The 22,319-nt window shown below is 36.8% G+C and overlaps 1 pseudogene; it reads left to right on the forward strand.

The window, feature by feature from the left end:
• The first annotated feature begins 6,066 nt into the window (after positions 1-6,066).
• Positions 6,067-11,639, forward strand: LOC129472502 (isopentenyl-diphosphate Delta-isomerase 1-like; annotated as a pseudogene).
• The last annotated feature ends 10,680 nt before the right edge of the window (positions 11,640-22,319 follow it).

A 22,319-nucleotide genomic window follows, 5' to 3' on the forward strand; every position in this document is an offset into this window, starting at 1 on the left:
TGGATATCACTTTTCATGCTGAAAATCATCCAAAGCACGTCCAAGTTAATTTATTTTCCTGTTTTTGAAACAAGGTGCCCATCTCTATGAGGAAACCTGGCTAATGACCAATTTACAGAGTTTATGCTGTGAACAGCCCATACTGCCTTTATATTTTGCCTCTTTCCAAAGGATGGAAGAACCTAAAAAAAAAACCCATCATAGAGACAAGTACATTTTATAGCAGAAAGATATACCTCACTGGTATTAAAAATCATGTCTAAAACCTGTAACTTTGTTCCATCTGGTGAAAAAACCTTACATTCTTCTCTACAGGCCAGTGATCACTTTGCTGCAAGCTCGGGAAGGATATTTCTCACGAATGTGATGAACTTTCTCTTCACTATTGACTCTTCTCTCTCTCCCTTATCTGATAAGGCACGGAGAGGCTTCCTTAACCTATACATACACATAAATGAACATGTCCATATGGTTTGCAGGGAGAACTAGGCAATTTGGATGCACCTGAAATACAGACCAATTCAGCATGTCCACTATTCATTCCAATAACGTCATATTCTCATCATTGCACCAACTTTCCTTTCCAAAAACCATTTACTGTTATAGTGTTACCATCTTATCAACAAGAGAGTGAGCACCACAGGGAGGAGGTAGCATGTTTACTGTGTTCACCACTGGAATCCCAGCCCTCAGCACAGAACACTGTTGCCTTACACACACATGATCCTCAACAAAGTATTGAATGGCAGACCAATTTTCTTAGTCACTGAGACTTAAAACCTTATCAACATAGCAGTTAAGGTTAGATAGCAAGACTAGTGACCCTACCATCAAAAGGCCTGGTTTCTATCTTAGAGTCTAACATTATATAAATGCTTGACTTCAGGCAAACTGCTTACCCTCAATAGAGCTGAAAATTTGGGGCATAGGAGAATGGAGGCAGTCAAGCAACTAAACAGTTCATTAAGAGAATTAATTCATTGAAATATTCAAAAATATTCATTGACTCTAAGATGTATTCTCTTCCTAAATGCTCCATATATGGGCAATAAGTCAATATAGTTTACCTTCGAAATGTTATTTGTATCTATCTGTTTTTCCCTGTTCCTGTTGCTAATCTCCTGAGAGCTGGCTTGTACCACCTCAGGTGTGAATTAACAAATTCTCTGTCGCATAGCAGAAGAATTTTCCTTAAGCTTCTTTAGGCATGATGATTTTGCAATGCTAGCATGCACAAGAACCTGGGATGCTTGTTATAAAGACCCATTCCCAAGACACATCTCCACAGACTTTGATGTGGCATGCCCAGGATTCTCCAGCTGCAGCAGGTAGTCTGCAGAGGACATCCTGAGAAACTTTTTTTTTTTTTTTGAGATGGAGTCTCGCTCTGTTGCCCAGTCCAGAGGGCAGTGGCACAATCTTGGCTTACTGCAACTTCCGCCTCCCAGGTTTCAAGTGATTTTTCTGTCTCAGCCCCCGAGTAGCTGGGATTAGAGGTGTGTGCCACCATGCCTGGCTGATTTTTGTATTGTTAGTAGAGGTGAGGTTTCACTATATTGACCAGGCTGGTCTCGAACTCCTGTTCTCAGGTGATCCACCTGCCTTGGCCTTCCGAAGTGGTGGGATTACAGGCATGAGCCACCACGCCGGATGCTGAGAAGTTCCTTGACTGCAGTGACTAGTAAATAGGCTTAAAAAGGCATCCTCAAAAATATGAATATTCATAATCAAATTATGTGTATGTACATTATGTGATGAAGCCTCCGTTAAAAATTCCTAAACTACCAAATCTGAAGAGCTTCCAGGTTGGTGAACACATCCCTGTGCTAGGATGCACACATCCCAGGGGGCACTGCAACTCCATAGCGACAGAAGCTCCTGAATATGAGACTCTTCCAGACCTCACACCATGTGTCTCTTCACCTGACTGCTCATCTGCATCCTTTCTCATTTCCTTTATAAAACTAGTAAACATCAGCAAATGTTGAGTTTTGTGAGTCCTTTCAATAAATTATTGAACTTTGATGGGGGAAAGGTTGTGGGAATTCTTGGCTTTGTAGTCAAGTTGGACAGAAGTGTGGATACCCTAGGAGTTCATTATTTGCTACTCGGGTCTGAAGGGCCTTGTAGGACTGAGCCCTTAAGCTGGTAGTTAATGTCAGAATTGAATTAAATTATAGAACATCAAATTGACATCCAGAGAGTTGGGAAATGGGTGACTGCAGGGAGGGAAATCCCTGTACATTGGGTGTGAGAAGTGTTGCGAATAGAGAAACAGTTTTCCTTTCATTATATTGCCCCCTACTACTAGAATGAGTGCTTCTAGAACACATTCTATGTGGAAGAACAGAAATAAAACATCCAGAACATGTTAGAAAAACAGGAGTCAGCATATAACAAGGAGAGGGAAAGAGGTTCTATGAGAGAAATAGCCCACAAGCAATTATTTCTCATGTTCCAAATGACACCTGAAACTCTTGCGAGAAAATCTATTAGGACCGAAAGTGTGTCACTATGCAACAAAGCAGCAGTAACACATAGCACAGGAAATATCCTCTCACAAGCAAAATGCAAAATAAGCTGACCGCAACATGTAAGCTGGTAAGAATATATATTTGATAAGGATCATAGAAGCTACAGCAATTTGAATACATTTTTTCAATCACTTAACAGATATTTTAAGGAGCCACATCCTATAGAATCCCAGCTTTTCAGTTATAGTAATCAAAGGAGCAAAATATTCTCGAGTGCCTACCTAATATCTGCAGAATGATGGGTCAGGCACCGTGAAGGAAGAACCACCAAACAATCTGCTTTGCAGGAGTTTACTATCTGAAGAAAAATTTAGAAAAGTCAGAATGTTTAAAAAATATAAGAGCACACTTAATGGTAAGCAATATACCAACACACAGCACTGTGTAGTGACATACAAAAGCATTTGATTGAATGAAGGATTGATTGAAGTGATTCTTGGTCATTAGCTCATCTCTCCTCTTCCCACATGAACCCTTGGATACGGATTCACTGTGGTTTAATTAATTTTTAAAATGTAGAGTATGTAAGATTACTCATGCTTTTCCATTCATCATACTTCCATCATCGATATGCTAACAACTCTTTTATCTCATTTTATCTTTATTTTAGTATATTGCCCCTTTTATAGTTCTCCCTCCTTTTCACCCTTCCAACCTTCCATCTAAGTGGTTATTTAAATGCATTGGTTCCTTGAAAATTAGAGTGTATTTTATATGTGCTTTTAATTTGCATAAATGATTGTGTCGTATCTTGTTTCTTGCTATTTTCATTCTTGCTAGTGTTTTTGAGATTAGATTATTTCATGCTGTCAAATGTAAATCTAGCTCATTGTTGCTAATGGTTCATAGTAGTCCAACATTCTGACATATACATACACCTCCTTTTACTTGGCCATTCCATCAGGTTTCCTGCTATCATAAGCAATGCTGTGAAAATCCTGCACAAAGTCCACGATTTTTCATGAGCTGAATTGTAGCATCAAGACATGCTTATTTTACTAGGTAATTTCAGCTTCTCTCCAGCATCACTGTAGCACTTTAGATTCCCACTAGCTGTGCACGTGGATCCGCCTTCCTCTCGCAATGTTTACTTGCCTTCTGACTTCTGCTAATTTGGTGATTATAAAGTAATATTTTATTGTTTTAATTTTTATTTATGTACTTAGCAGTGAGTTTGAGAATCAGTTTACATATGTATTACCATTCACATGAATTTCCATTCAACTACTGTACACATTTTTATAAATTTTCAGTCCTTTTATTTCCCAAATAGCATGTGTTTTTTAATGTATTTTAAATATTAAACAGTTCTCAATCTTGTAAATTCCATGTTAAAGCTTCCTATAATATGTTTTATTGGGTATAAAACTCTTCTTTCGATTACAGTCAAATTCCCTAATCAAGTTTCTGTTTATTTTTATTATTTTGTTTCTTTACTGTTATTTTTATGCCTGTGCTTTTATGGATTTTTTTTAAAAAATAACCTTTTCTAGCTCAAGATAGAACATGCTATTCTCCTATATTCCTTTCCTCCTCTTCCTCTTCTTCTTTTTTTAATACCCAGATTTGTCAAATGTCTGTTTTGCCAAGAAAGGCAATTAAAAATTCAACTTCATCACTGACTGTCATCATTGTATAAAATAAATGAATATTTTAACACCAAATTACAAGGAGAAAATTTCACAATAATGATAGTCACTTACAGGTGAATAAATTTTATACTTTGAAAAACTTTCCATATCTGATTTTTTTCTTCTCAGTTCATAGCACACTAGTTTATGAACCAACAATTAGGACCCACTGAATTAAAACATTCTCCACCTTAGAGCAGAGATGTGGGTCAAGGGACCCTGCCTAAGAATGAATGGAAGCCAAACAACTTTGATCAAGTGGATCTCTGGTGCTCTGCCAGGGATTGGCTCAAAGTAAACTCAAGGTAGCCACTGATGTGTTTTCTGACACTACAAATTAGATCTGTCTCCTCTTAGGTTATATATACATGGAATCACAGTCTGTTTACTCTGTGGTGTCTGGGCTTTTCTGCACAGAATATTTTTGAGCGTCATCTATGTTTTTAGTGTATCAGTAATTTATTGTTTTGATTGCTGAGTAGTATACCACCGAATGAATATACCACACAGAATTTATCCATTCACCTGTTGATGAACATTTGGGCTGCTTCCACTTTTAGGGCCATTATAATAAAGCTACTGTGAGCAAGTTTGTACAAGTCTTTGTATAGACATAGGTTTTCATTTCTCTTGGGTAAACAGAAGTTGACTTTCTGGGTTATATCATAAGGGTATGTTTTACCTTTTCTTGTGCCTTCTTGGTTGAGTGACACTAAGTATTTATAGTGCTTGTTATTTGGGGAAATATTTTGTTAACCATTATTTTTCATTGTTAATTAGTGATTTTGATTTTGTAAGTGGATTTTGTGCCAGCAAATGGACAGACTATTTCATAGTTATAGTAATTTGTCTGCAAGTTTGATTTTGTGTTATGCCTAGGAGTTAATAGACATAGACTATTAGTACCACGTGGTGCAGATATAACTGGGGGAAAATCTTATTTGTAGAAAAGTAGTAGGACACTCACAATCTTGTGAATTCCCATTATTCCCTAGCTTAGGCAGTGCAAATTTGGATTGCATGGGCCATGACCAGTGTTCCAATAGAAAAAGACCTTGCTCCCTGCAACACTCTCCACACTGATAGAGACAAAGGGCAAGGAACCGTTATATCACTACATTTAAAAGGAAACTCTGATAGAGGCAGTCATGTTTTTAGAAAGGGGGCCTCCGAAAATCAGCAACTGGATCAGTCTGTTCCTGCATTGAGCTTGCTCAGACCTGCTCCGGCAGCTCTCAAAAGGTCAGCTATGCAAACTGCCTCCACAGAGAAAAGAAAATACATACCCAGAGACACCCAGTTTGCTATGAAGCTAACCTGGAAATAACAGTAATTTTAATTCTTTCTCTCTGTTCTTTCATACCTACTACTTGTTTCTCTTGTCTTATGTTTGCCAGTTCCAAAAGTATTATATGGAACATAGCAGTGCTATCATATATACACAATATTATTTCTAAACTTTAGAAAAATTCATATAAATATACCACATTATATATTTATTCTATGTTTTTTGGTAATATTTTTTGATATCAGGCTAAGAAAGTTTCCTACCAACCCTACCTTACTAAGAATGTCTTCTGGTATACTTACTGAAATAATTATGAGCTTCTTTTTCCAAAGGGCCATGAATTATCTTGTACATGTGTCAAAATATTCTTTGGTTCCTGGTACAAACCCTACTTGATCATGATATACTTTAAATAAGCAATTAAATATATAAAAAAGAAGCAAATAAAGAAAAATAAAGTCTTAGATTTGTTAAGCTCAACACTTTTAAAGGATTCTCACATTTTTGTTTACATGTGAAGTCAGCCTATATTTTTGTACACTTGAACTACCATTTTCTGGTTTAAAGACTAGGGTTAGTGAAGAATTAAGTAAACTATAACTATTGTCTCATTGCTGTTTTAAAACAAGTAGACAGATACAAAAAAAAAAATCTACCTAAAAAGGCTTTTCTGATAAATAGAACCAAATTAGAAGACAGTGAAGAACAGGTTAGCTTAACATGTCAACTCTTATTACAAGAAAAAAAGGAGAGAAAAATCTAGCTTTTATATAGGCTCAACTTAGATAACAATAATTATAGTAATAACATAATGCTTCTACACTCTTGGAAGAAAACCAACTGTTATAAAACATATCTCAAAGAAAGGACTGCACAGGCACAAAGAGAGCCTAGGCTCCCTAACTTATTCTCATATTACAGTGACCTGATTAACGGAAAAACTTGGAAGTATTGGCCTAATATGTTCTGAAGGTCGTTGGAGCATCCCAAAGTAGGTTCTTAGAGAAAAACTTGATAGACTAAAAAGAGAGAATAATGTAAACATCTTTCCTTTAAATTTTATATAAAAATTTAAATATTAACCTGCATATTTTAAAACACCTTAAGTATTACACTATGTGATAGTCGATCCGTCCACTGACTCTAGTCAGAGTCAGTGAAGGATATAAACCAGGTAATTGTATAGTGTTGCCTTAGCTGTTCCACCCACTAATTGGCCTCCTTGCTTGAAAAAGAAAAAAGAGTCTGTGAAGTGAGTTGTGATGGAAGAAATCCAGACAACCCGAAGCTCAGGCTGTTCTTTCTGCTTTTTTAAAAACCCATGAGGGTTGGCCCCACCTGGAGGCAGCAGGAAAAGAAGTCAAAACTTATACCAGTTTCACTGAGAGCTCTCCAGTTTTCCTTTTCTACTTCGTGTTTTGGATTAACTTATTTATGATAGGAAGTTTCTGTGCCTTGAAAATTTCACAGTACTCCCTTTTCAACTGCTGATCCATTGCCTTTTTGTGGGAAAAAAGAGAAATGAGGAAGCAGATTTTTAGCTAACATTTTAATTTTCTCTAGTAGTTATTAGAATATTCAAGTATTGTCATTATTCTTATGCAAAATGTGTGCTTTCGTAAATAAATCTTTCAAGATTTTCAAGCTGAGGGAAAGTTAGTGATTATAACCTCATGATTCTTCTTCTTTGTTGTACCTGTGCTAAATCTCTTTCTACATGCATTTTGTAGTATTTACATCTGTCTTTTCTCTTGATCAGATTTACTAGAAGTTGTATGTCTTATTATACTCAAATAACTGAGTTTTTGTTTTATCAAGCCTCTCTACTGGATTTTTGTTATTCTCTGTTTTTAAAATTTGTAGCTATGTAATTTTTATTTCTGTCCTTATATGTTTGGCTTTACTCTTATTAACTTTTTTTGTAGCTTCATGATTTGAATATTAATCCCACTTATTTTTTGTTCTGCTTGTTTTGTGATGTATTTAAATCTATACATGTCTCTTTAAGTAAAACCAGAGATTCATCCTGCAAATGTTGGCCTATAGTCAAATAGTATGTACATTAGCTATAAGAATTCCATAATTTCTCTTACGATTTTTAAATAAAAGCCATTTAGCAAAATGTTACTTAGTATTCAGCCATATGAGATGGTTTTAGCTTTTCCTTGGACTTATTTCTAATTGTATTGTATTTTAATATGAGTCTACATGGTATTAAAGAATTAGATTATACTGAGGCCTTCCTCTGTGGCCAGTATCTGGTCCATTTGTGTAACTGTTCTTTGTCCGTAAAAAGAATGTCTATCTTCTGTTTGAGTCTACAAACTTCTGTGTATCTATTCATTTAAGCTCAGTAATTATGTATATTTTTGATCTGCTTGATTTAACAGTTTCTGAGGTTTATGTGTTAAATTCCCCAATTAGAATTGTTGATTTATCTATTTTTCTCCATAGAGCTACCAGTTATTGTTCTGAATAACATAGTATTAGGTATGTAAATGTTCATGATTATTATGCCTATTATTCCTATTACAAATGCCCTCATTGTCCTTTATGTTTTTTTTGCCTTAAATTCGATATTAAAACCATTAATCTGACTGTTTTGGGGGGGAAGCTTGCATTCACCTACTATATCTTAAGCTGTTTTTTTCATTATTACTCTAATTATATTTTTTTGTTTTAAATATCACTTTTAGATAAATATTGCTGTTTTTAATCATACTCAGAAATATCTCTTAATGTTTGAGATAATCTTGAGTTAATAAACATTTATGATAACACTAATAGCTAAATACATATTTCTGCATTTTATTTTATATTTACTACTTACTCTCTTTTATTTTTTTCTCATTTCAACTTGCCTCTGATCTTTTTCTTCTCCCTCCCACCATCCATCTCTGTCAGGGTAGTACGATTCTGTAATTTTATTTGTGGATTGTTCTTTATGTATTTGTGTTATAGTCATTTTTTATTTAGAAAATAAACCTTACCAAATTATATGTTCCCACCTTCTGTGTTCATCTTTTTTTCTTACTGGATTATTAGTTTGAAATGGTCTGGGTGGAGATATCATAAAACCAATTAATAATTACTTACTTTTTTTTTCTCATCGAAAAAGGTGCTTTGAGTTTAAGGGGCTGCTGGCAATAGCTCATCAGTTTAACAATATCAGGGTCAACATTTCTGCTATTCTTTTTTCACTTCTTCTTTGTTGCAAAGCGGCTCCCATCACTTCTGTGTTCAATTCTTCCCCTTTTACCAGTTGAAACTTTCCGAGAAGCCCCACAGCAGGCATATGCTTATATCTCATTAGCCAGGACTCCTTTGTATGTCCTCCTGTAGCTGCAAGAGAAGTTCGTAAAATGAGTATTTGCTTTGCCACATTCTATAATGTATACAATTTACTGTTAACAAGAGGGAGGAAAGAGATATGTTTAGCCAACCAAAATGTCTTCCACAGGTACTTCCTCCAGTGTCTCACTACCATGTGCCTACATTTGGGTTTGCTTGGTGGCTCTTAATGAGCCCTTTCAATAAGCTCTTAAACCTTTCCATGATTTACGGAAGTGTTAAGGCATTATTTCTCTCCTTTCATCTACTTTTTCTTCATCTGTGGCTTTTTAAGGCAGATACTGACACATTACTTCACTCTCTGTATCTTTTAACTTTTCTCATTTTTCCAAATCCTGATTTTTTACCCTTGTCTTCCAGAAGAGTCCCCTAACAAGATATTCCCACTTGCTGCGGCACATTTCAGCTGTATTAATTCTGTGATTCAATTCATCCACTGACTTATGTGATAATTACAAGTTTTACACCCATTATCTTCTAAGGGTTCTTCTTCATGAATTCTTGTTACTGTTTCTTTTTACCATTAGCCTCAGTTATCTCTCTGAGAATATCTTGGGTTTTCTTGTTGTTGTTGTTGTTGTTGTTGTTACTTTATCTTTTTAAAGCAGTTTTAGCTTCCTAAGAAATTAAGAGGAAGGTTCAGAGATTTCCCATGGGCTCCTTCCCCGGACACACACACCATTTCTCACCAGAGTGGTATATGTGTTAAAATTGATGACTTACATTGAGAATTTATTATCAACCAGGGTTCAGAGTTTATATGCGAGTCCACTCTTGAAGTTGTAGATTCTATGGGTCTGGACAAATATATACTGATGTGTATTCGTCAATGTAGTATCATACACAGCAATTTCATTGCCCTAAAATTCTTCTGTGTGTTACCTATTCAACCCTCCCTCCAGTCCCTGGCAAACACTGATCTTTTTACTGTTTCCACAGTTTCACCTTTTTCAGAAGTTTTACTTGTTCCATACAGGGGAATCATACAGCCTGTAGCCTTTTCAGATTGGTTTCCTCCACTTAGCATTTAATGGTTTCCTTATGTCTTTTTATGGCTTGATGGCTCCTTTTTTGGTGGTGAATATATTCCATTGTCTGGATGTGCCAGTTTGTTTATCTATTAACCTACTGAAGGACAACTTGTTGCTTCCAAGTTTTGGCAATTATAAATAATAAAGCTGCTATAAACATCCACACGAAAGTTTTTGTGTGAACATACTTTCAAGTCATTTGGATAAATACCAAGAAGAGTGGATGATAGATTGTACAAGAAGAGTAGTTTAGCTTTATAAGAAACCATCAGAATTTATTTCAAAGTGAGTGTACCATTTTGTATTCTCGCCAGGAATAAATGAGATTTTCTGTTGTTCCACATCCTTGCCAGCATTTGGGTGTTGCCAGTGTTCTAGATTTTTGCCATTCTAATAGATATGTAGTGGTATCTCATTGTTGTTTCAATTTGCATTTCCCTGATGACACATGATGTGAAGCATCTTTTCATATGCTTATTGGCATCTATATATCTTCTTTGGTGAGGTATCTGTTAAGGTCTTTTGCCCATTTTTTAATTAGCAAATGTGACTGTACTGCCTCTAATCCTGATTTCTCTACTCTTAACTGGTGATGTTGGTCTCTTTTCTTACCCTAGTTCCTTTATGTATACAAATGTTAGTACACTACCTCTTTTTTGATATTGTGAAACTGAAAGATAGTATATGCAAAAGCATCTGCTACACAGAACGAAATTGATACTAGTTTCCCTTTCTTCCATCCAATCAAAATCCTGCCCCATTAAATATTATTTCTTCACTGAAGCTGTTTTCTATCATTGGAATCTTTACTCTCTTCTTCTAATTAGGAAATCTTAGATATTTCAGAACTCATTTTTATCAAATAAAAATGTGTTACAACTTTAAATGATCTTATAAATCTGGTAGGCTTCACTTATTTTAGTAACATGCATGATCAATGACTAGGTCAAAAGCAGAGTAGAAATAGAGCCCAAGTATTAACTCAGTCCACTGCACTATGCATAATTCAATAAGAAATTGCATATTCTTTTCAAAAAACTGCTGCTTAATGTCATTTGTGTTGCCTCCACAACCAAGCTATAAATTCATCAGGATAGGGTGTCCACGGCCAGAGGCCACTCAGGACAGATCAGACATTGTATAATGATGCCTGAAATAACCACTGACCACCTCTACGAGCAACAGGTTCAACTCCTGGCAGAGATGTGTATACTTATTGATGAAAATGACAATAAAATTGGGGCTGAGAACATTGAGAAAGGGATACTGCATGGAGCTTTTAGAGTCTTCTTATTCAACACCAAAAATAAGCTTCTGCTACAGCAAAGATCAGATGCTAAGATTACCTTTCCAAGTTATTTTACTAATACTTGTTGTAGTCATCCATTAAGTAAACCAGGTGAACTTGAGGAAAATGATGCCCTTGGAGTGAGGCGAGCAGCACAGAGGCGGCTGAAAGCTGAGCTAGGAATTCCCTTGGAAGAGGTTCCTCCAGAAGAAATTAATTATTTAACACGAATTCACTACAAAGACCAGTCGGATGGTATCTGAGGTGAACATGAAATTGATTACATTTTGTTTGTGAGGAAGAATGTAACTTTGAATCCAGATCCCAGTGAGATTAAAAGCTATTGTTATGTGTCAAAGGAAGAACTAAAAGAACTTCTGAAAAAAAGCAGCCAATGGTGAAATTAAGATAACATCATGGTTTCAAATTATTGCAGAGGCTTTTCTCTTTAAATGGTGGGATAACTTAAATGATTTGAATCAGTTCGTTGACCATGAGAATATATACAGAATGTGAATATGTAGGTGAATGATTACTGAAAAATTTCTCTAGTTAACAAACTTAGAATGACTTTTTTCATTTAAATTTAGTTCACTATCATCAATGTATTATATACACTGATACTTTCCAACTTGTGTGGAAAAAAATAACTTATAATTTTGTATCACACACCTTGTATATGTGTTCTGTTTCTAAACGACATTTATGAGAGATTATTGTAAAATGAGAGAAAGAAAATAAAAATTTAACCTGTGCAGACACATGCTTATGGCAAATTTGAACTAATGAGTGAAGCCCTGTGTTTTTAATAAGCTCTGATAAACATTTCTGGAGCACTCGCAGAGCACTGTTATTTGCCAGGTGCTTTATGCATCGAAATGTTTATCATAGTTCAGAAAAATGTGCAAAGGAAACTATTGCTTAGCTCCTTCAAAACAGTCCTAATTAACTTCATATTAACAGATTAAACTAGCATAGCAGGTTCAAGGGAAATTAAATGATATGGACCCTAATTTGTATCATTCTGAGTTGACTGTGTGGTTTATCCATTCTGGAAATATGTTGATACTTAAAGTCAGCCATTGCTTTTGATAAGCGATATTGATTAGGTTAAATCTTCTTTTAAATAGTATTTGCCAATTAGCACAGTCTGTGTTTTCAGAATTACAGTGGGCACAGAAGTGTTCATAAAATGGGAATTGAGTCCCACTTGACAGGAGTTGCTTAACCTTGACACTGTTAACATTTGGGCTGGATAAAATCCTTGTGGTGGGGGTCTGTCCTGTGCATTATAGGATGGTGAACAGCATCCCTGGACTGCACACTGGATGCTGTTAGCATCCCTCTCCCATGACACCCACAATTATACCAGATGTTGCCAGATGCCCCTGGGGGACAGAGTCAACCCCCAGCTGAGAACCACTGTCCTACAGAGCAGACAATATTGTGGGGAGAAAAAAATAACAATGACAAAGGCCAGTGTTCATGTTAAATGGATTGAGATTATGGAATGTGTATATTAATGTTAAAAATTATATCTTGATCAATGCACTTTTATAAACTGGCCATAGATATCTCAAATTTGAAATCTCACAACAGCTTTATTATTCTTAAATGCTGTATGATAATGAAAAAAATAAAAATTTATTTCTTACAAAGTTAAAAAAATTCATCAGGATATTCATTCATTCATTCATTGACTATTTTATCTATCAATTAGTTATTGATCATGAACATAAACCAGGCATTATTCTGAATGAATATACAAGAATGAAAAACAAATAAAGCAGGTATCAAGTTTTATACATATCCAATTATAGCACAAATCACATACTGAGCACATTATTACTCAATACTTACTTGTTGGATTGACCTTAACAGACAATTGCATATAGTGATAACTAAATAAGCAGTAATTTATTATTTGGATTTCAATGTGAAAAAGACAATTAGTTTTTCCTCCAATATCTAGTACTTCAGTCTCTGGATTAAGCTACTTTTTTTTCTTTCAGAATAATTTCTCTCCCAAGAGATATCTTCAAGATTTAAGCAACTTCACTGATAAATTCTCAACAAGACATGTCCAGACATCTGAATCCCAGAAATCAGATAGCTTGAAATGAAGCTTGGGATTCTTGATAAATATGAAAAACAGAAAAAGTCACTTAAAGGGGCAAGAATATGTAAAAAGGTTTCCATATCTCATATAAGAAATGTGCTGAAAATAATAAATATTGTTCACTAAAATGATTATAATTCAAGATGCTATTAGGGAAACAGATTTAATTGTATTTGTCTTATACAAATTAGTTTTGGTTAAATGAATCTCTGGTGGATTGGACCAGGAGAGGTAGTAGGAAACTTCTTTATTGTAAGGACCTCAATGAACTTCAGATATTTGGAAAACTGAGGTGGCAGAAAAATCTGGTATTTGTGTCCTGCCCAGGTGAAGAGTGCCTGGTAAAAGAAGCACCTGTGTACTTTCTAAGAGCAGGAGAATCTGCTGAATCATGAAAACCCTAAAGACAATTTTTTTTCTTTTTTAATCCTGAGGGGGAAAAAGGGAGACAGAGTTGTACAATAGAAAGATTCCAAGATTGAAAATATATAGGCACAGATGTGCACCCATTGTGTAGTAGGTATCTCCAGAGACTATCTAAATTCTGGTTCTACTTCTGGGACTTAATGTCTTCACCTGCAAATTGTGGTGTCTGGTTCATCATAGAAGCTCAGTAGCTGTAGCTACTACTACCATCACCATTATCATTACCACCACCAACGAAAAAGATGAAAGAGACTAAAATGAAGCTATTTAGAATAGTGGCTACATGATTAAAAGTTATCTTGCACAAGTGAAGAGGTATGTATCATTACTTGCCTAAGATTTTTTTAAGTTATTAATTATCAAAGCCAGAATTCTCAAAGTCCAAGGTCCATACACTGGATGCAATGTTGTGCATCTTTTCCTGGAGCCACAGGATAGGAGTTTTGCCAATGTGTTGACAAGGGCCTCTGACATTACAGCATCCCACAGTGATATATTGCAGACCAGGCATTTCACTAATTTATGAGCAGAATCTGCTTCAATACAGCAGCAGCTGAATTTGCAGTTCACAAAGAGGACTGGAACAAACATAGCCTGCAATGTTTATTTTATGTTCATATTATTTACCAAGAGGAACCATGCTCAGTTGTCCCAAAATAAGATGACACTGACAAGTTCTTACATTCGGCATTTAATGAGTAAATCCACAGTCTACGTGAATCCCATTGTCTTGAAAGTGAGGGAAATAAAACCACCAAGGGCCTCGTTGACTTCAGAATTATGAGAAGTCCCTGACTATATTACAGACTATTTATCCAAATAAATTTCTGATTATTCCACAATATGTCAATTCCAAGTGCCTACACACATGCTTCAGTTGCTCCTTGGGGGCCATTTTTCTACATAGAATGTGTTCCTGGAAAATACAGAACATGATGAGAGAGCCTTGCTAAGCTGAGCAAGATGGGTGTGTGGGTGGGCAGCTATTCTTTAGGCATTTGGGAAATTCTGAACATAGAGCCTGAGCCACTTAAAAACTGTAGACCAATAATGCATGCGTGGCTGTCAGTGGAGGCCTGGTATGATAGCATTAAACAGTAGCACTAAGGAAATCTGAGCATCTTCATTTGGGCATTTTTGAAGCACCTCAGACTAAGTGAGTTAAATGGTGACTATTGCTTTTCTTGGAAACATGAACTAAGCAGCTGTATTTTTATTTAAAAAATTTTTATGACAAAGGTTATATGGGTTTATTGTATACAAACAAATATAAACAAAAAAGTTGAAAAATAAACTAAAGCCACTAATCAGTATGATCATTTTGACATATGCATATCCAGATTTTTTGTAGTTATTCATTCAATTTTATTTAAATATTACCTATAAGCCAGACATACCTCTAAGTACTAGAAATGCAGGGAAGATAATATTTTTGTCCATAGGTGATATGTATACACATTTTTAACAAAAATTGCACTCATAGAGAGTACATACATTTAACCTTACTTTTTATCAGTCAACAATATCATGTAAATTCACGTAAAGACATAAACTTAAAAATGTAATTTCAGTAGCTATGACTACATCGAATGGCCATGCAGTAGCTTACTTAACCAATATTTCTTTTTTTTGCATTGGAATTAGTTTCTAATTTTTCCCCTATTAAAAATACACTGATCAAGATGTTTGTAAAAACTGTCCACATTGCATTGGATAAATAATTAAATGTGGGTTTTATGGATCAAGAGAATGGGTCAAAAACATGGCAGTCATGTTTTTAAGGTTTCAAACAGTTTCCAAATGTCCTCCAAAAATATTTGTCCAAGTTGTATAATTCCTAAAAGGACATGCAAGTGCCTATTTCCTCACAACCTTGACAATCTTAATAATTTAATAAAAAATTAGGTTTTATGAAAAGAGAGTATCTTATTTAGTTGTATTTTTCCTGTCTTTGATTACTAATTGAACAGTTTTTCACAAGCATATTGCCCATTTGTATTTATTATTTTTCTGTTTTCTACTGATTTTTTAAAATTTTCTAATATAAATTGTTAGCAGTCTTGGGGTGTTTGGGATAAATAATTTATACTTATTTCCTTTAAGAAATTAATACTTGAGATTGGAGAATAAATTACTGAAGAGTTTAAGAAATAAGCAGACAAAGCACAGAATCTTCATACCCAAGTTCATGTAATAAAATGTCCAGGACATCAATCAGTCGATGCCAAACTGAAGTGCATAGAAGGCTGAGACAATCCATGAGGCATGGCTTCCCAAGTTTGCGAAAAGAAGGGACTGGGCCACCTGATACAGGGGAACATGCTGGCTGGGACTGGTTGTCCAGCAACCCAGCTCCCCTCTGTTCCAGGCTTCTTAGCAGAGGTGGCCAATGGAGGTCTCTGGAACTCCATTCTCTCATTTCTAACACAGAGGTAGATAAGATGATGGTTTTTCCTCTAAAATTCTAGGGAGCCAGATACAGAAGAGGTTACGAAGAGAACAGAAAAAAAAGGGATGAAGCATCAGAGTCGGAGAAACATAAATAACATACAGGCATTCCAGATAGAAATGCAGTGTGCCATCACATAGAAATGTGGAAGAGCGTGGGACACAGCAAAGAGTTGGGTGTGAGCTGAGAGGAGCAGGAGATGTGACTATGGAGAAAGGCAGCACCTGATGATGAAGGACCATGGAAGGAAGACAGGAAGATACGGCTTTAGACTTCATTCTGTAGTTAAGAAGGGAATTACTGAAGAGTTTTAAGTGAGCGAGTCATAAAAACAGATTTAAGGAATTTTTTTAAATTAACTAAAACAAAACAAAACAAAACAAACTTTGGCAGTGATACAAGATCTGATAAGAAGCCTGGAGGAAGGGCTCCCAAGTCAGAGGCTATTGCAAAGTCAGTAGAGAAATAACGTGGGTCTGAACTAAGGCAGTGTCACAAACTGCAAATTATGCTCAAGACTAAAACTTCCCCCTACAGCAAATAAGATTTTCTAGAAAGATAATGCTAATAAGAATAATAGGGTAAAAAGAATAATAGGGCAAAATTTTAATAGCGATATTAACTCCTTAACATTGCCATTGATCAAAATTGACAAAGTGTGCCCTCTCATTTCACATTAGTTATATGCTCAACCAATTTTCTTTAGGCTAACCATAGCTGAGATTATCAGTAGTATTTTTAACAGTCATATGCTGGGGGCATTTTCACAGTGCACAAAGTGCTAACATGAGTGCTATAAAACCACTGACTACTGTGAAGTTCTTCTAGCCAAGATCACTGCCTCTGCTTCAGGAAAGAACTGAGTAGTTGGGGGAGATGATTATGACAGGAAGGATCTGAGCATTCCTTTAGCCCAGGATCTAAATCCACTGAAATCTTAACAGAACCAAATTCTGGGCCCACCTCCGGCTAACAGATATGGTTTCCCAGAGGGCCTGGTGGGTGGAAACTCTTTCTCTCCAAAGATACTAGGCAAATTCACATCTTTGGGTTAGAGGGTCAACTGTGCTATGACAGGTTGTTTCTGGCCTATTTCCAAAAAAAGACCTACTGAGAATCATTCTTGGTGCTGGTTTAAAACTGGCTCAGATCTTCTTCCCTTAATTCTCCACTTCACATCTACACTCCTGACCAAAATTTCTGCTTAGAATATGCCTACAGAGATACTACTTTGATCCTAGCTTCTTAATCAAGTCATTAAAACAAAAAGTCCCAAACAATCTCAATAAGAATAAGCTGTTTATGTGATTGAATTCTTTTAGGTACCACTACTACCTGTGAAGAAGGTCCAAATATTATCCTGATTTTACAGATGAGAAACTGAGGTCCAAAGAAGCTAGTGAGATTGACCAAGGTATCACGTCTAGTAAAGAGTAATACCTAGGAGGTTTACCCAGGTTGGGCTCCAGGGCCTTGTTGGCACTTCCACACTGTGGAACAGAGATGTTGTTCTTTTTTGAATGGTCACCATTCCTAGAGTTCAACTGATAATTTAAAAGAAGGAATTTGCCAAGATGAATTGTAATCCTATTTTAGAAGTGGTCACTTTCAACATCTCAGAATCCTCATGGTCCAGGTGGCCTCAGGTGCCCAACATATTATAGAGACCTTTTCTGAGACAAACAGAATTTAGGGTCACTGGCTTTCAAGAAAGGGAGCAACACTTATCTTTTTAAGGAGATCTTAAATTCAGGTATACATGAGATTTTATTCTGAATAGAATAATTGTATAATGTCCTAAGAGATCAGTTTATTTTATTGAAGCAGGAATTAAGTATTTAGGTGACAGTTATTTATTGAGTGCTTTTCAGATGAAAGTGTTGCTATTGACATTTCTTTTTTTTTTTTTTTTTTTTTTTTTTTTTTTGAGACGGAGTCTCGCTCTGTCGCCCAGGCTAGAGTGCAGTGGCGCGATCTCGGCTCACTGCAAGCTCCGCCTCCCGGGTTCACGCCATTCTCCTGCCTCAGCCTCTCCGAGTAGCTGGGACTACAGGCGCCCGCCACCGCGCCCGGCTAATTTTTTGTATTTTTAGTAGAGACGGGGTTTCACCGTGGTCTCGATCTCCTGACCTCGTGATCCGCCCGCCTCGGCCTCCCAAAGTGCTGGGATTACAAGCGTGAGCCACCGCGCCCGGCCGGACATTTCTTTCTAAATACTAATGCAATAGAGCCACAAAATGAGAACTCACAAAAGAGTTGTGGATGGGACATATATTTGGGTAAAGGATCTTTATAATTGGAGGAAGGAAAGCTTAAATACATACACATGTGCTCCTAAGGACTTTTTGGTGAAACATAGTGATCTATCATGCACAACAGCTAAGATATACATACATACACATACGTTACTACTAGGATGATGGATTAGTCTGTTTTTCATGCTGCTGATAAAGACAAACCTGAGACTGGGAAGAAAAAGAGGTTTAATTGGACTTATAGTTTCAAGTGGCTGGGGAAGTTCTCACAATCATGGCAGAAGGCAAAAGGCACTTCTTATGTGGCAGCAGCAAGAGAGAATAAGGAAGAAGCAAAAGTGGAAACCCCTGATAAACCCATCAGATCTTGTGAGACTTAATTCACTATCACAAGAATGGCATGGGAAACACCCACTGCCATGATTCGATTACCTCCCCTTGGGTCCCTCCCACAACATGTGGGAATTCTGGGAGATAAAATTCAAGTTAAGATATGGGTGGGAACACAGGCAAACCATATCATTCCACCCCTGCCTCCTCCAAATCTCATGTCCTCGCATTTCAAAACCAATCATGCCTTCCAAGCAGTCCCCCAAAGTCTTAACTCATTTTAGCATTAACCCAAAACTCCACAGTTTAAAGTCTCATCTGAGACAAGGCATGTCCCTTCTGCTTATGAGCCCGTAAAATCAAAAGCAAGCTAGTTACTTTCTAAATACAATGGGGGTACAAGTATTGGGTAAATACAGCTGTTCAAATTGGGAGAAATTGGCCAAAACAAAGGGGTTACAGGCCCCATGAACGTCCGAAATTCAGCAGGGCAGTCAAATTTTAAAGCTCCAAAATGATCTCCTTTGACTCCAGGTCTCATATCCAGGTCATGCTGATGCAAGAGGTGGGTTCCCATGGTCTTGAGAAGCTCTGCCCCCGTGGCATTGCAGGGTACAGCCTCCCTGCTGGCTGCTTTCACAGGCTGGTGTTGACTGTCTGTGGCTTTTCCAGGCACATGGTGCAAGCTGTCAGTAGATTTACCATTCTGGGGTCTGGAGGACTGTGGCCCTCTTCTCACAGCTCCACTAAGCAGTGCCCCAGTAGGGACTCTCTGTAGGAGCTCTGACCCCACATTTCCCTTCCACACTGCCCTAGCAGAGTTCTCCATGAGGGCCCTGCCCCTGCAGCAAATTTTTGCCTGGGCATCCAGGCGTTTCCATACATCTTCTGAAATCCAGGCAGAGGTTCCCAAAACCCAATTGTTGACTTTTGTGTACCCACAGGCTCAACACCACTGGAAGCTGCCAAGGCTTGGGGCTTCCACCCTCTGAAGCCACAGCCTGAGCTCTATGTTGCCCCTTTCAGCCACGCCTGGAGTGGCTGGGACACAAGAGCACCAAGTCCCTAGGCACACAGCATGGGGACCTGGGGCCCAGCCCACAAAACCACTTTTTCCTCCTGGGCATCCAGGCCTGTGAAGGGAGGGGCTGCCATGAAGGTCTCTGACATGGTTTGGAGACATTTTCCCCATGGTCTTGGGGATTAACATTAGGCTCCTTGCTACTTATGCAAATTTCTGCAGCCAGCTTGAATTTCTCCTCAGAAAATGGGTTTTTCTTTTCTACTGCATTATCAGGCTATGAATTTTCTGAACTTTTATGCTCTGTTTCTCTTTTAAATCTGAATGCTTTTAACAGCAGCCAAGTCACCTTTTGAATGCTTTGCTGCTTAGAAATTTCTTCTGCCAGATACCCTAAATTATCTCCCTCAAGTTCAAATTTCCATAAATCTCTAGGGCAGGGGCAAAATACCACCAGTCTCTTTGCTAAAACATAGCAAGATTCACCTGTGCACCAGTTCCCAACAAGTTCCTCATCTCCATCTGAGACCACCTCAGCCTGGACTTTATTGTTCATATCACTATCAGCATTTTTGTCAAAGCCATTGAACAAGTCTCTAGGAGGTTCCAAACTTTCCCACATTTTCCTGTCTTCTTCTGAGCACTCCAAATTGTTCCAACCTCTGCCTGTGAATCAGTTCCAAAGTCACTTCCATATTTTTGGGCATCTTTTCAGCAATATCCCACTCTACTGGTACCAATTTACTGTATTCATCCATTTTCACGCTGCTGATAAAGACATATCCGAGACTGGGAAGAAAAAGAGGTTTAATTGGACTTACAGTTCTACATGGCTAGGGAGGCCTCAGAATCACGGCAAGAGGGAAAAGGCATGTCTTACATGGCAGCAGCAAGAGAAAATGAGAAAGAAGCAAAAGTGGATATCCCTGATAAACCCATCAGATCTCATGAGACTTATTCACTGTCATGAAAATAGCACGAGAAAGACCGGCCTCCATAATTCAATTACTCCTTCCACAACACATGGGAATTCTGGGAGATACAATTCAACTTGAGATTTGGGTGGGGACACAGCCAAACCATATCAGATGACAACGTATTTGCCCATCGCCTTAATGGAAACTTAATGCTTCCACTCTAGTTTATTGTGATAACATAGATCTAAAATACAACCCCCAATACAAAACCTTACACAACATATGGGTTCAGTGATTACTGATTTAAATATTTGCTTTGAATTTGAATAAGACTTGGAATCTTTAAAAAATAAAACCACTGTGATTTTAAGAATTATGCTATATGGGATATAAAAAAAGCAAAAACATTATTTCGATGAACTCTATCTAGCATACATACACCTTATATCAAGAAGAACTATTTGCTCAGAAGGTGGTAATTTCCATTTTAAATGAATCTGAGATTTCAACTATTTTTAGTGGTACAAAATTTTTACAACCTTTGACTCAGTACCTCCTACTAAACGCATCCTTTCAAAAGCACGAAATGTTGAAGGTCTGTCTATATTATTCAAACCAGCAATTAGATCCAGATGTTACTGCACTTTATATTTAGATACCACATTTCAATATCTAAAAAAGAAAGAATGCTCATGAAGGACAGAGAGAATAATTTATAAATGCAATTAAAGCATATTGTTTAGACTCCTTCTCACTAATTTACCTGATTGCAAAGTAAAATTAAAAGAATTCATATTTAAATGTAAAATTGGGCCAATGAGTAATGAAATTTTTCAAACTGTGTGTATAAGGAAAAGAATACCAACTATACAATAGTTGTGTCACATAGAGTCTGTCAATTTTATAGCTTTGCTATAACATCTTCCAGCTTTTTTATAAGGCAGTCAAATTCTAGATAGTATGATGGATACATTTATATTAATTTTAAAGAAAATATATGGAATGATTATTAAAGAGCAACCTGAAACTAAATACATATTATATACAGTAGCAAAGCTGCTAATAGAGATCTATAAACATTGCTGATATCATATGCTTTCTTGGCTTGGAATGTTCTTCATTTAGGGAAATAATAGAATGGAAATGCTATGTTCCAGCTAATGCTACTTGAAAAACCATAGTATATATATGGAAAATGGATATAGGTATATCATACAAAATATATTCTTAAGTTTGGTTGACCAGGCTAAGAAAGAAATAGAATGGCTAGGTACTCCTTCCCTTTAATTATCAAATGATCTAAGTACTTGTTTAAATTAAGTCAATATGTTATGGCATTTTTGTGGCAGTGGGTATTCTTAATTATAGCTTTGGCTTTGGCTAATAAGTGGGTGGGCCTTTTCTAAGGGTATGCCAACGGCTGGTAGCACAGAGGTAGTCTGCGTTACTTGCCACTAGCAGAGGAACCTGCAATGGGTTAATAGCTGGATGCCATGAGAGCTGTACAGGGTTGAAAACTGGAACCAACAATCAGGTGAGAAGTTGCTAAACTAGTGAGTAGTGAATGACCATTGATTCGTGCAGCTCTGTGCCAGAAAGACACCATTGTATCCAGATAATTGCCAGAACACAAGGCTAACAATCCTCTCTGCTCTCTAATTAATTTGTTCATGATTCAA

This window comes from Symphalangus syndactylus, chromosome 22, assembly GCF_028878055.3.
Source record: "Symphalangus syndactylus isolate Jambi chromosome 22, NHGRI_mSymSyn1-v2.1_pri, whole genome shotgun sequence".
Taxonomy (NCBI): Eukaryota; Metazoa; Chordata; class Mammalia; order Primates; family Hylobatidae; genus Symphalangus; species Symphalangus syndactylus.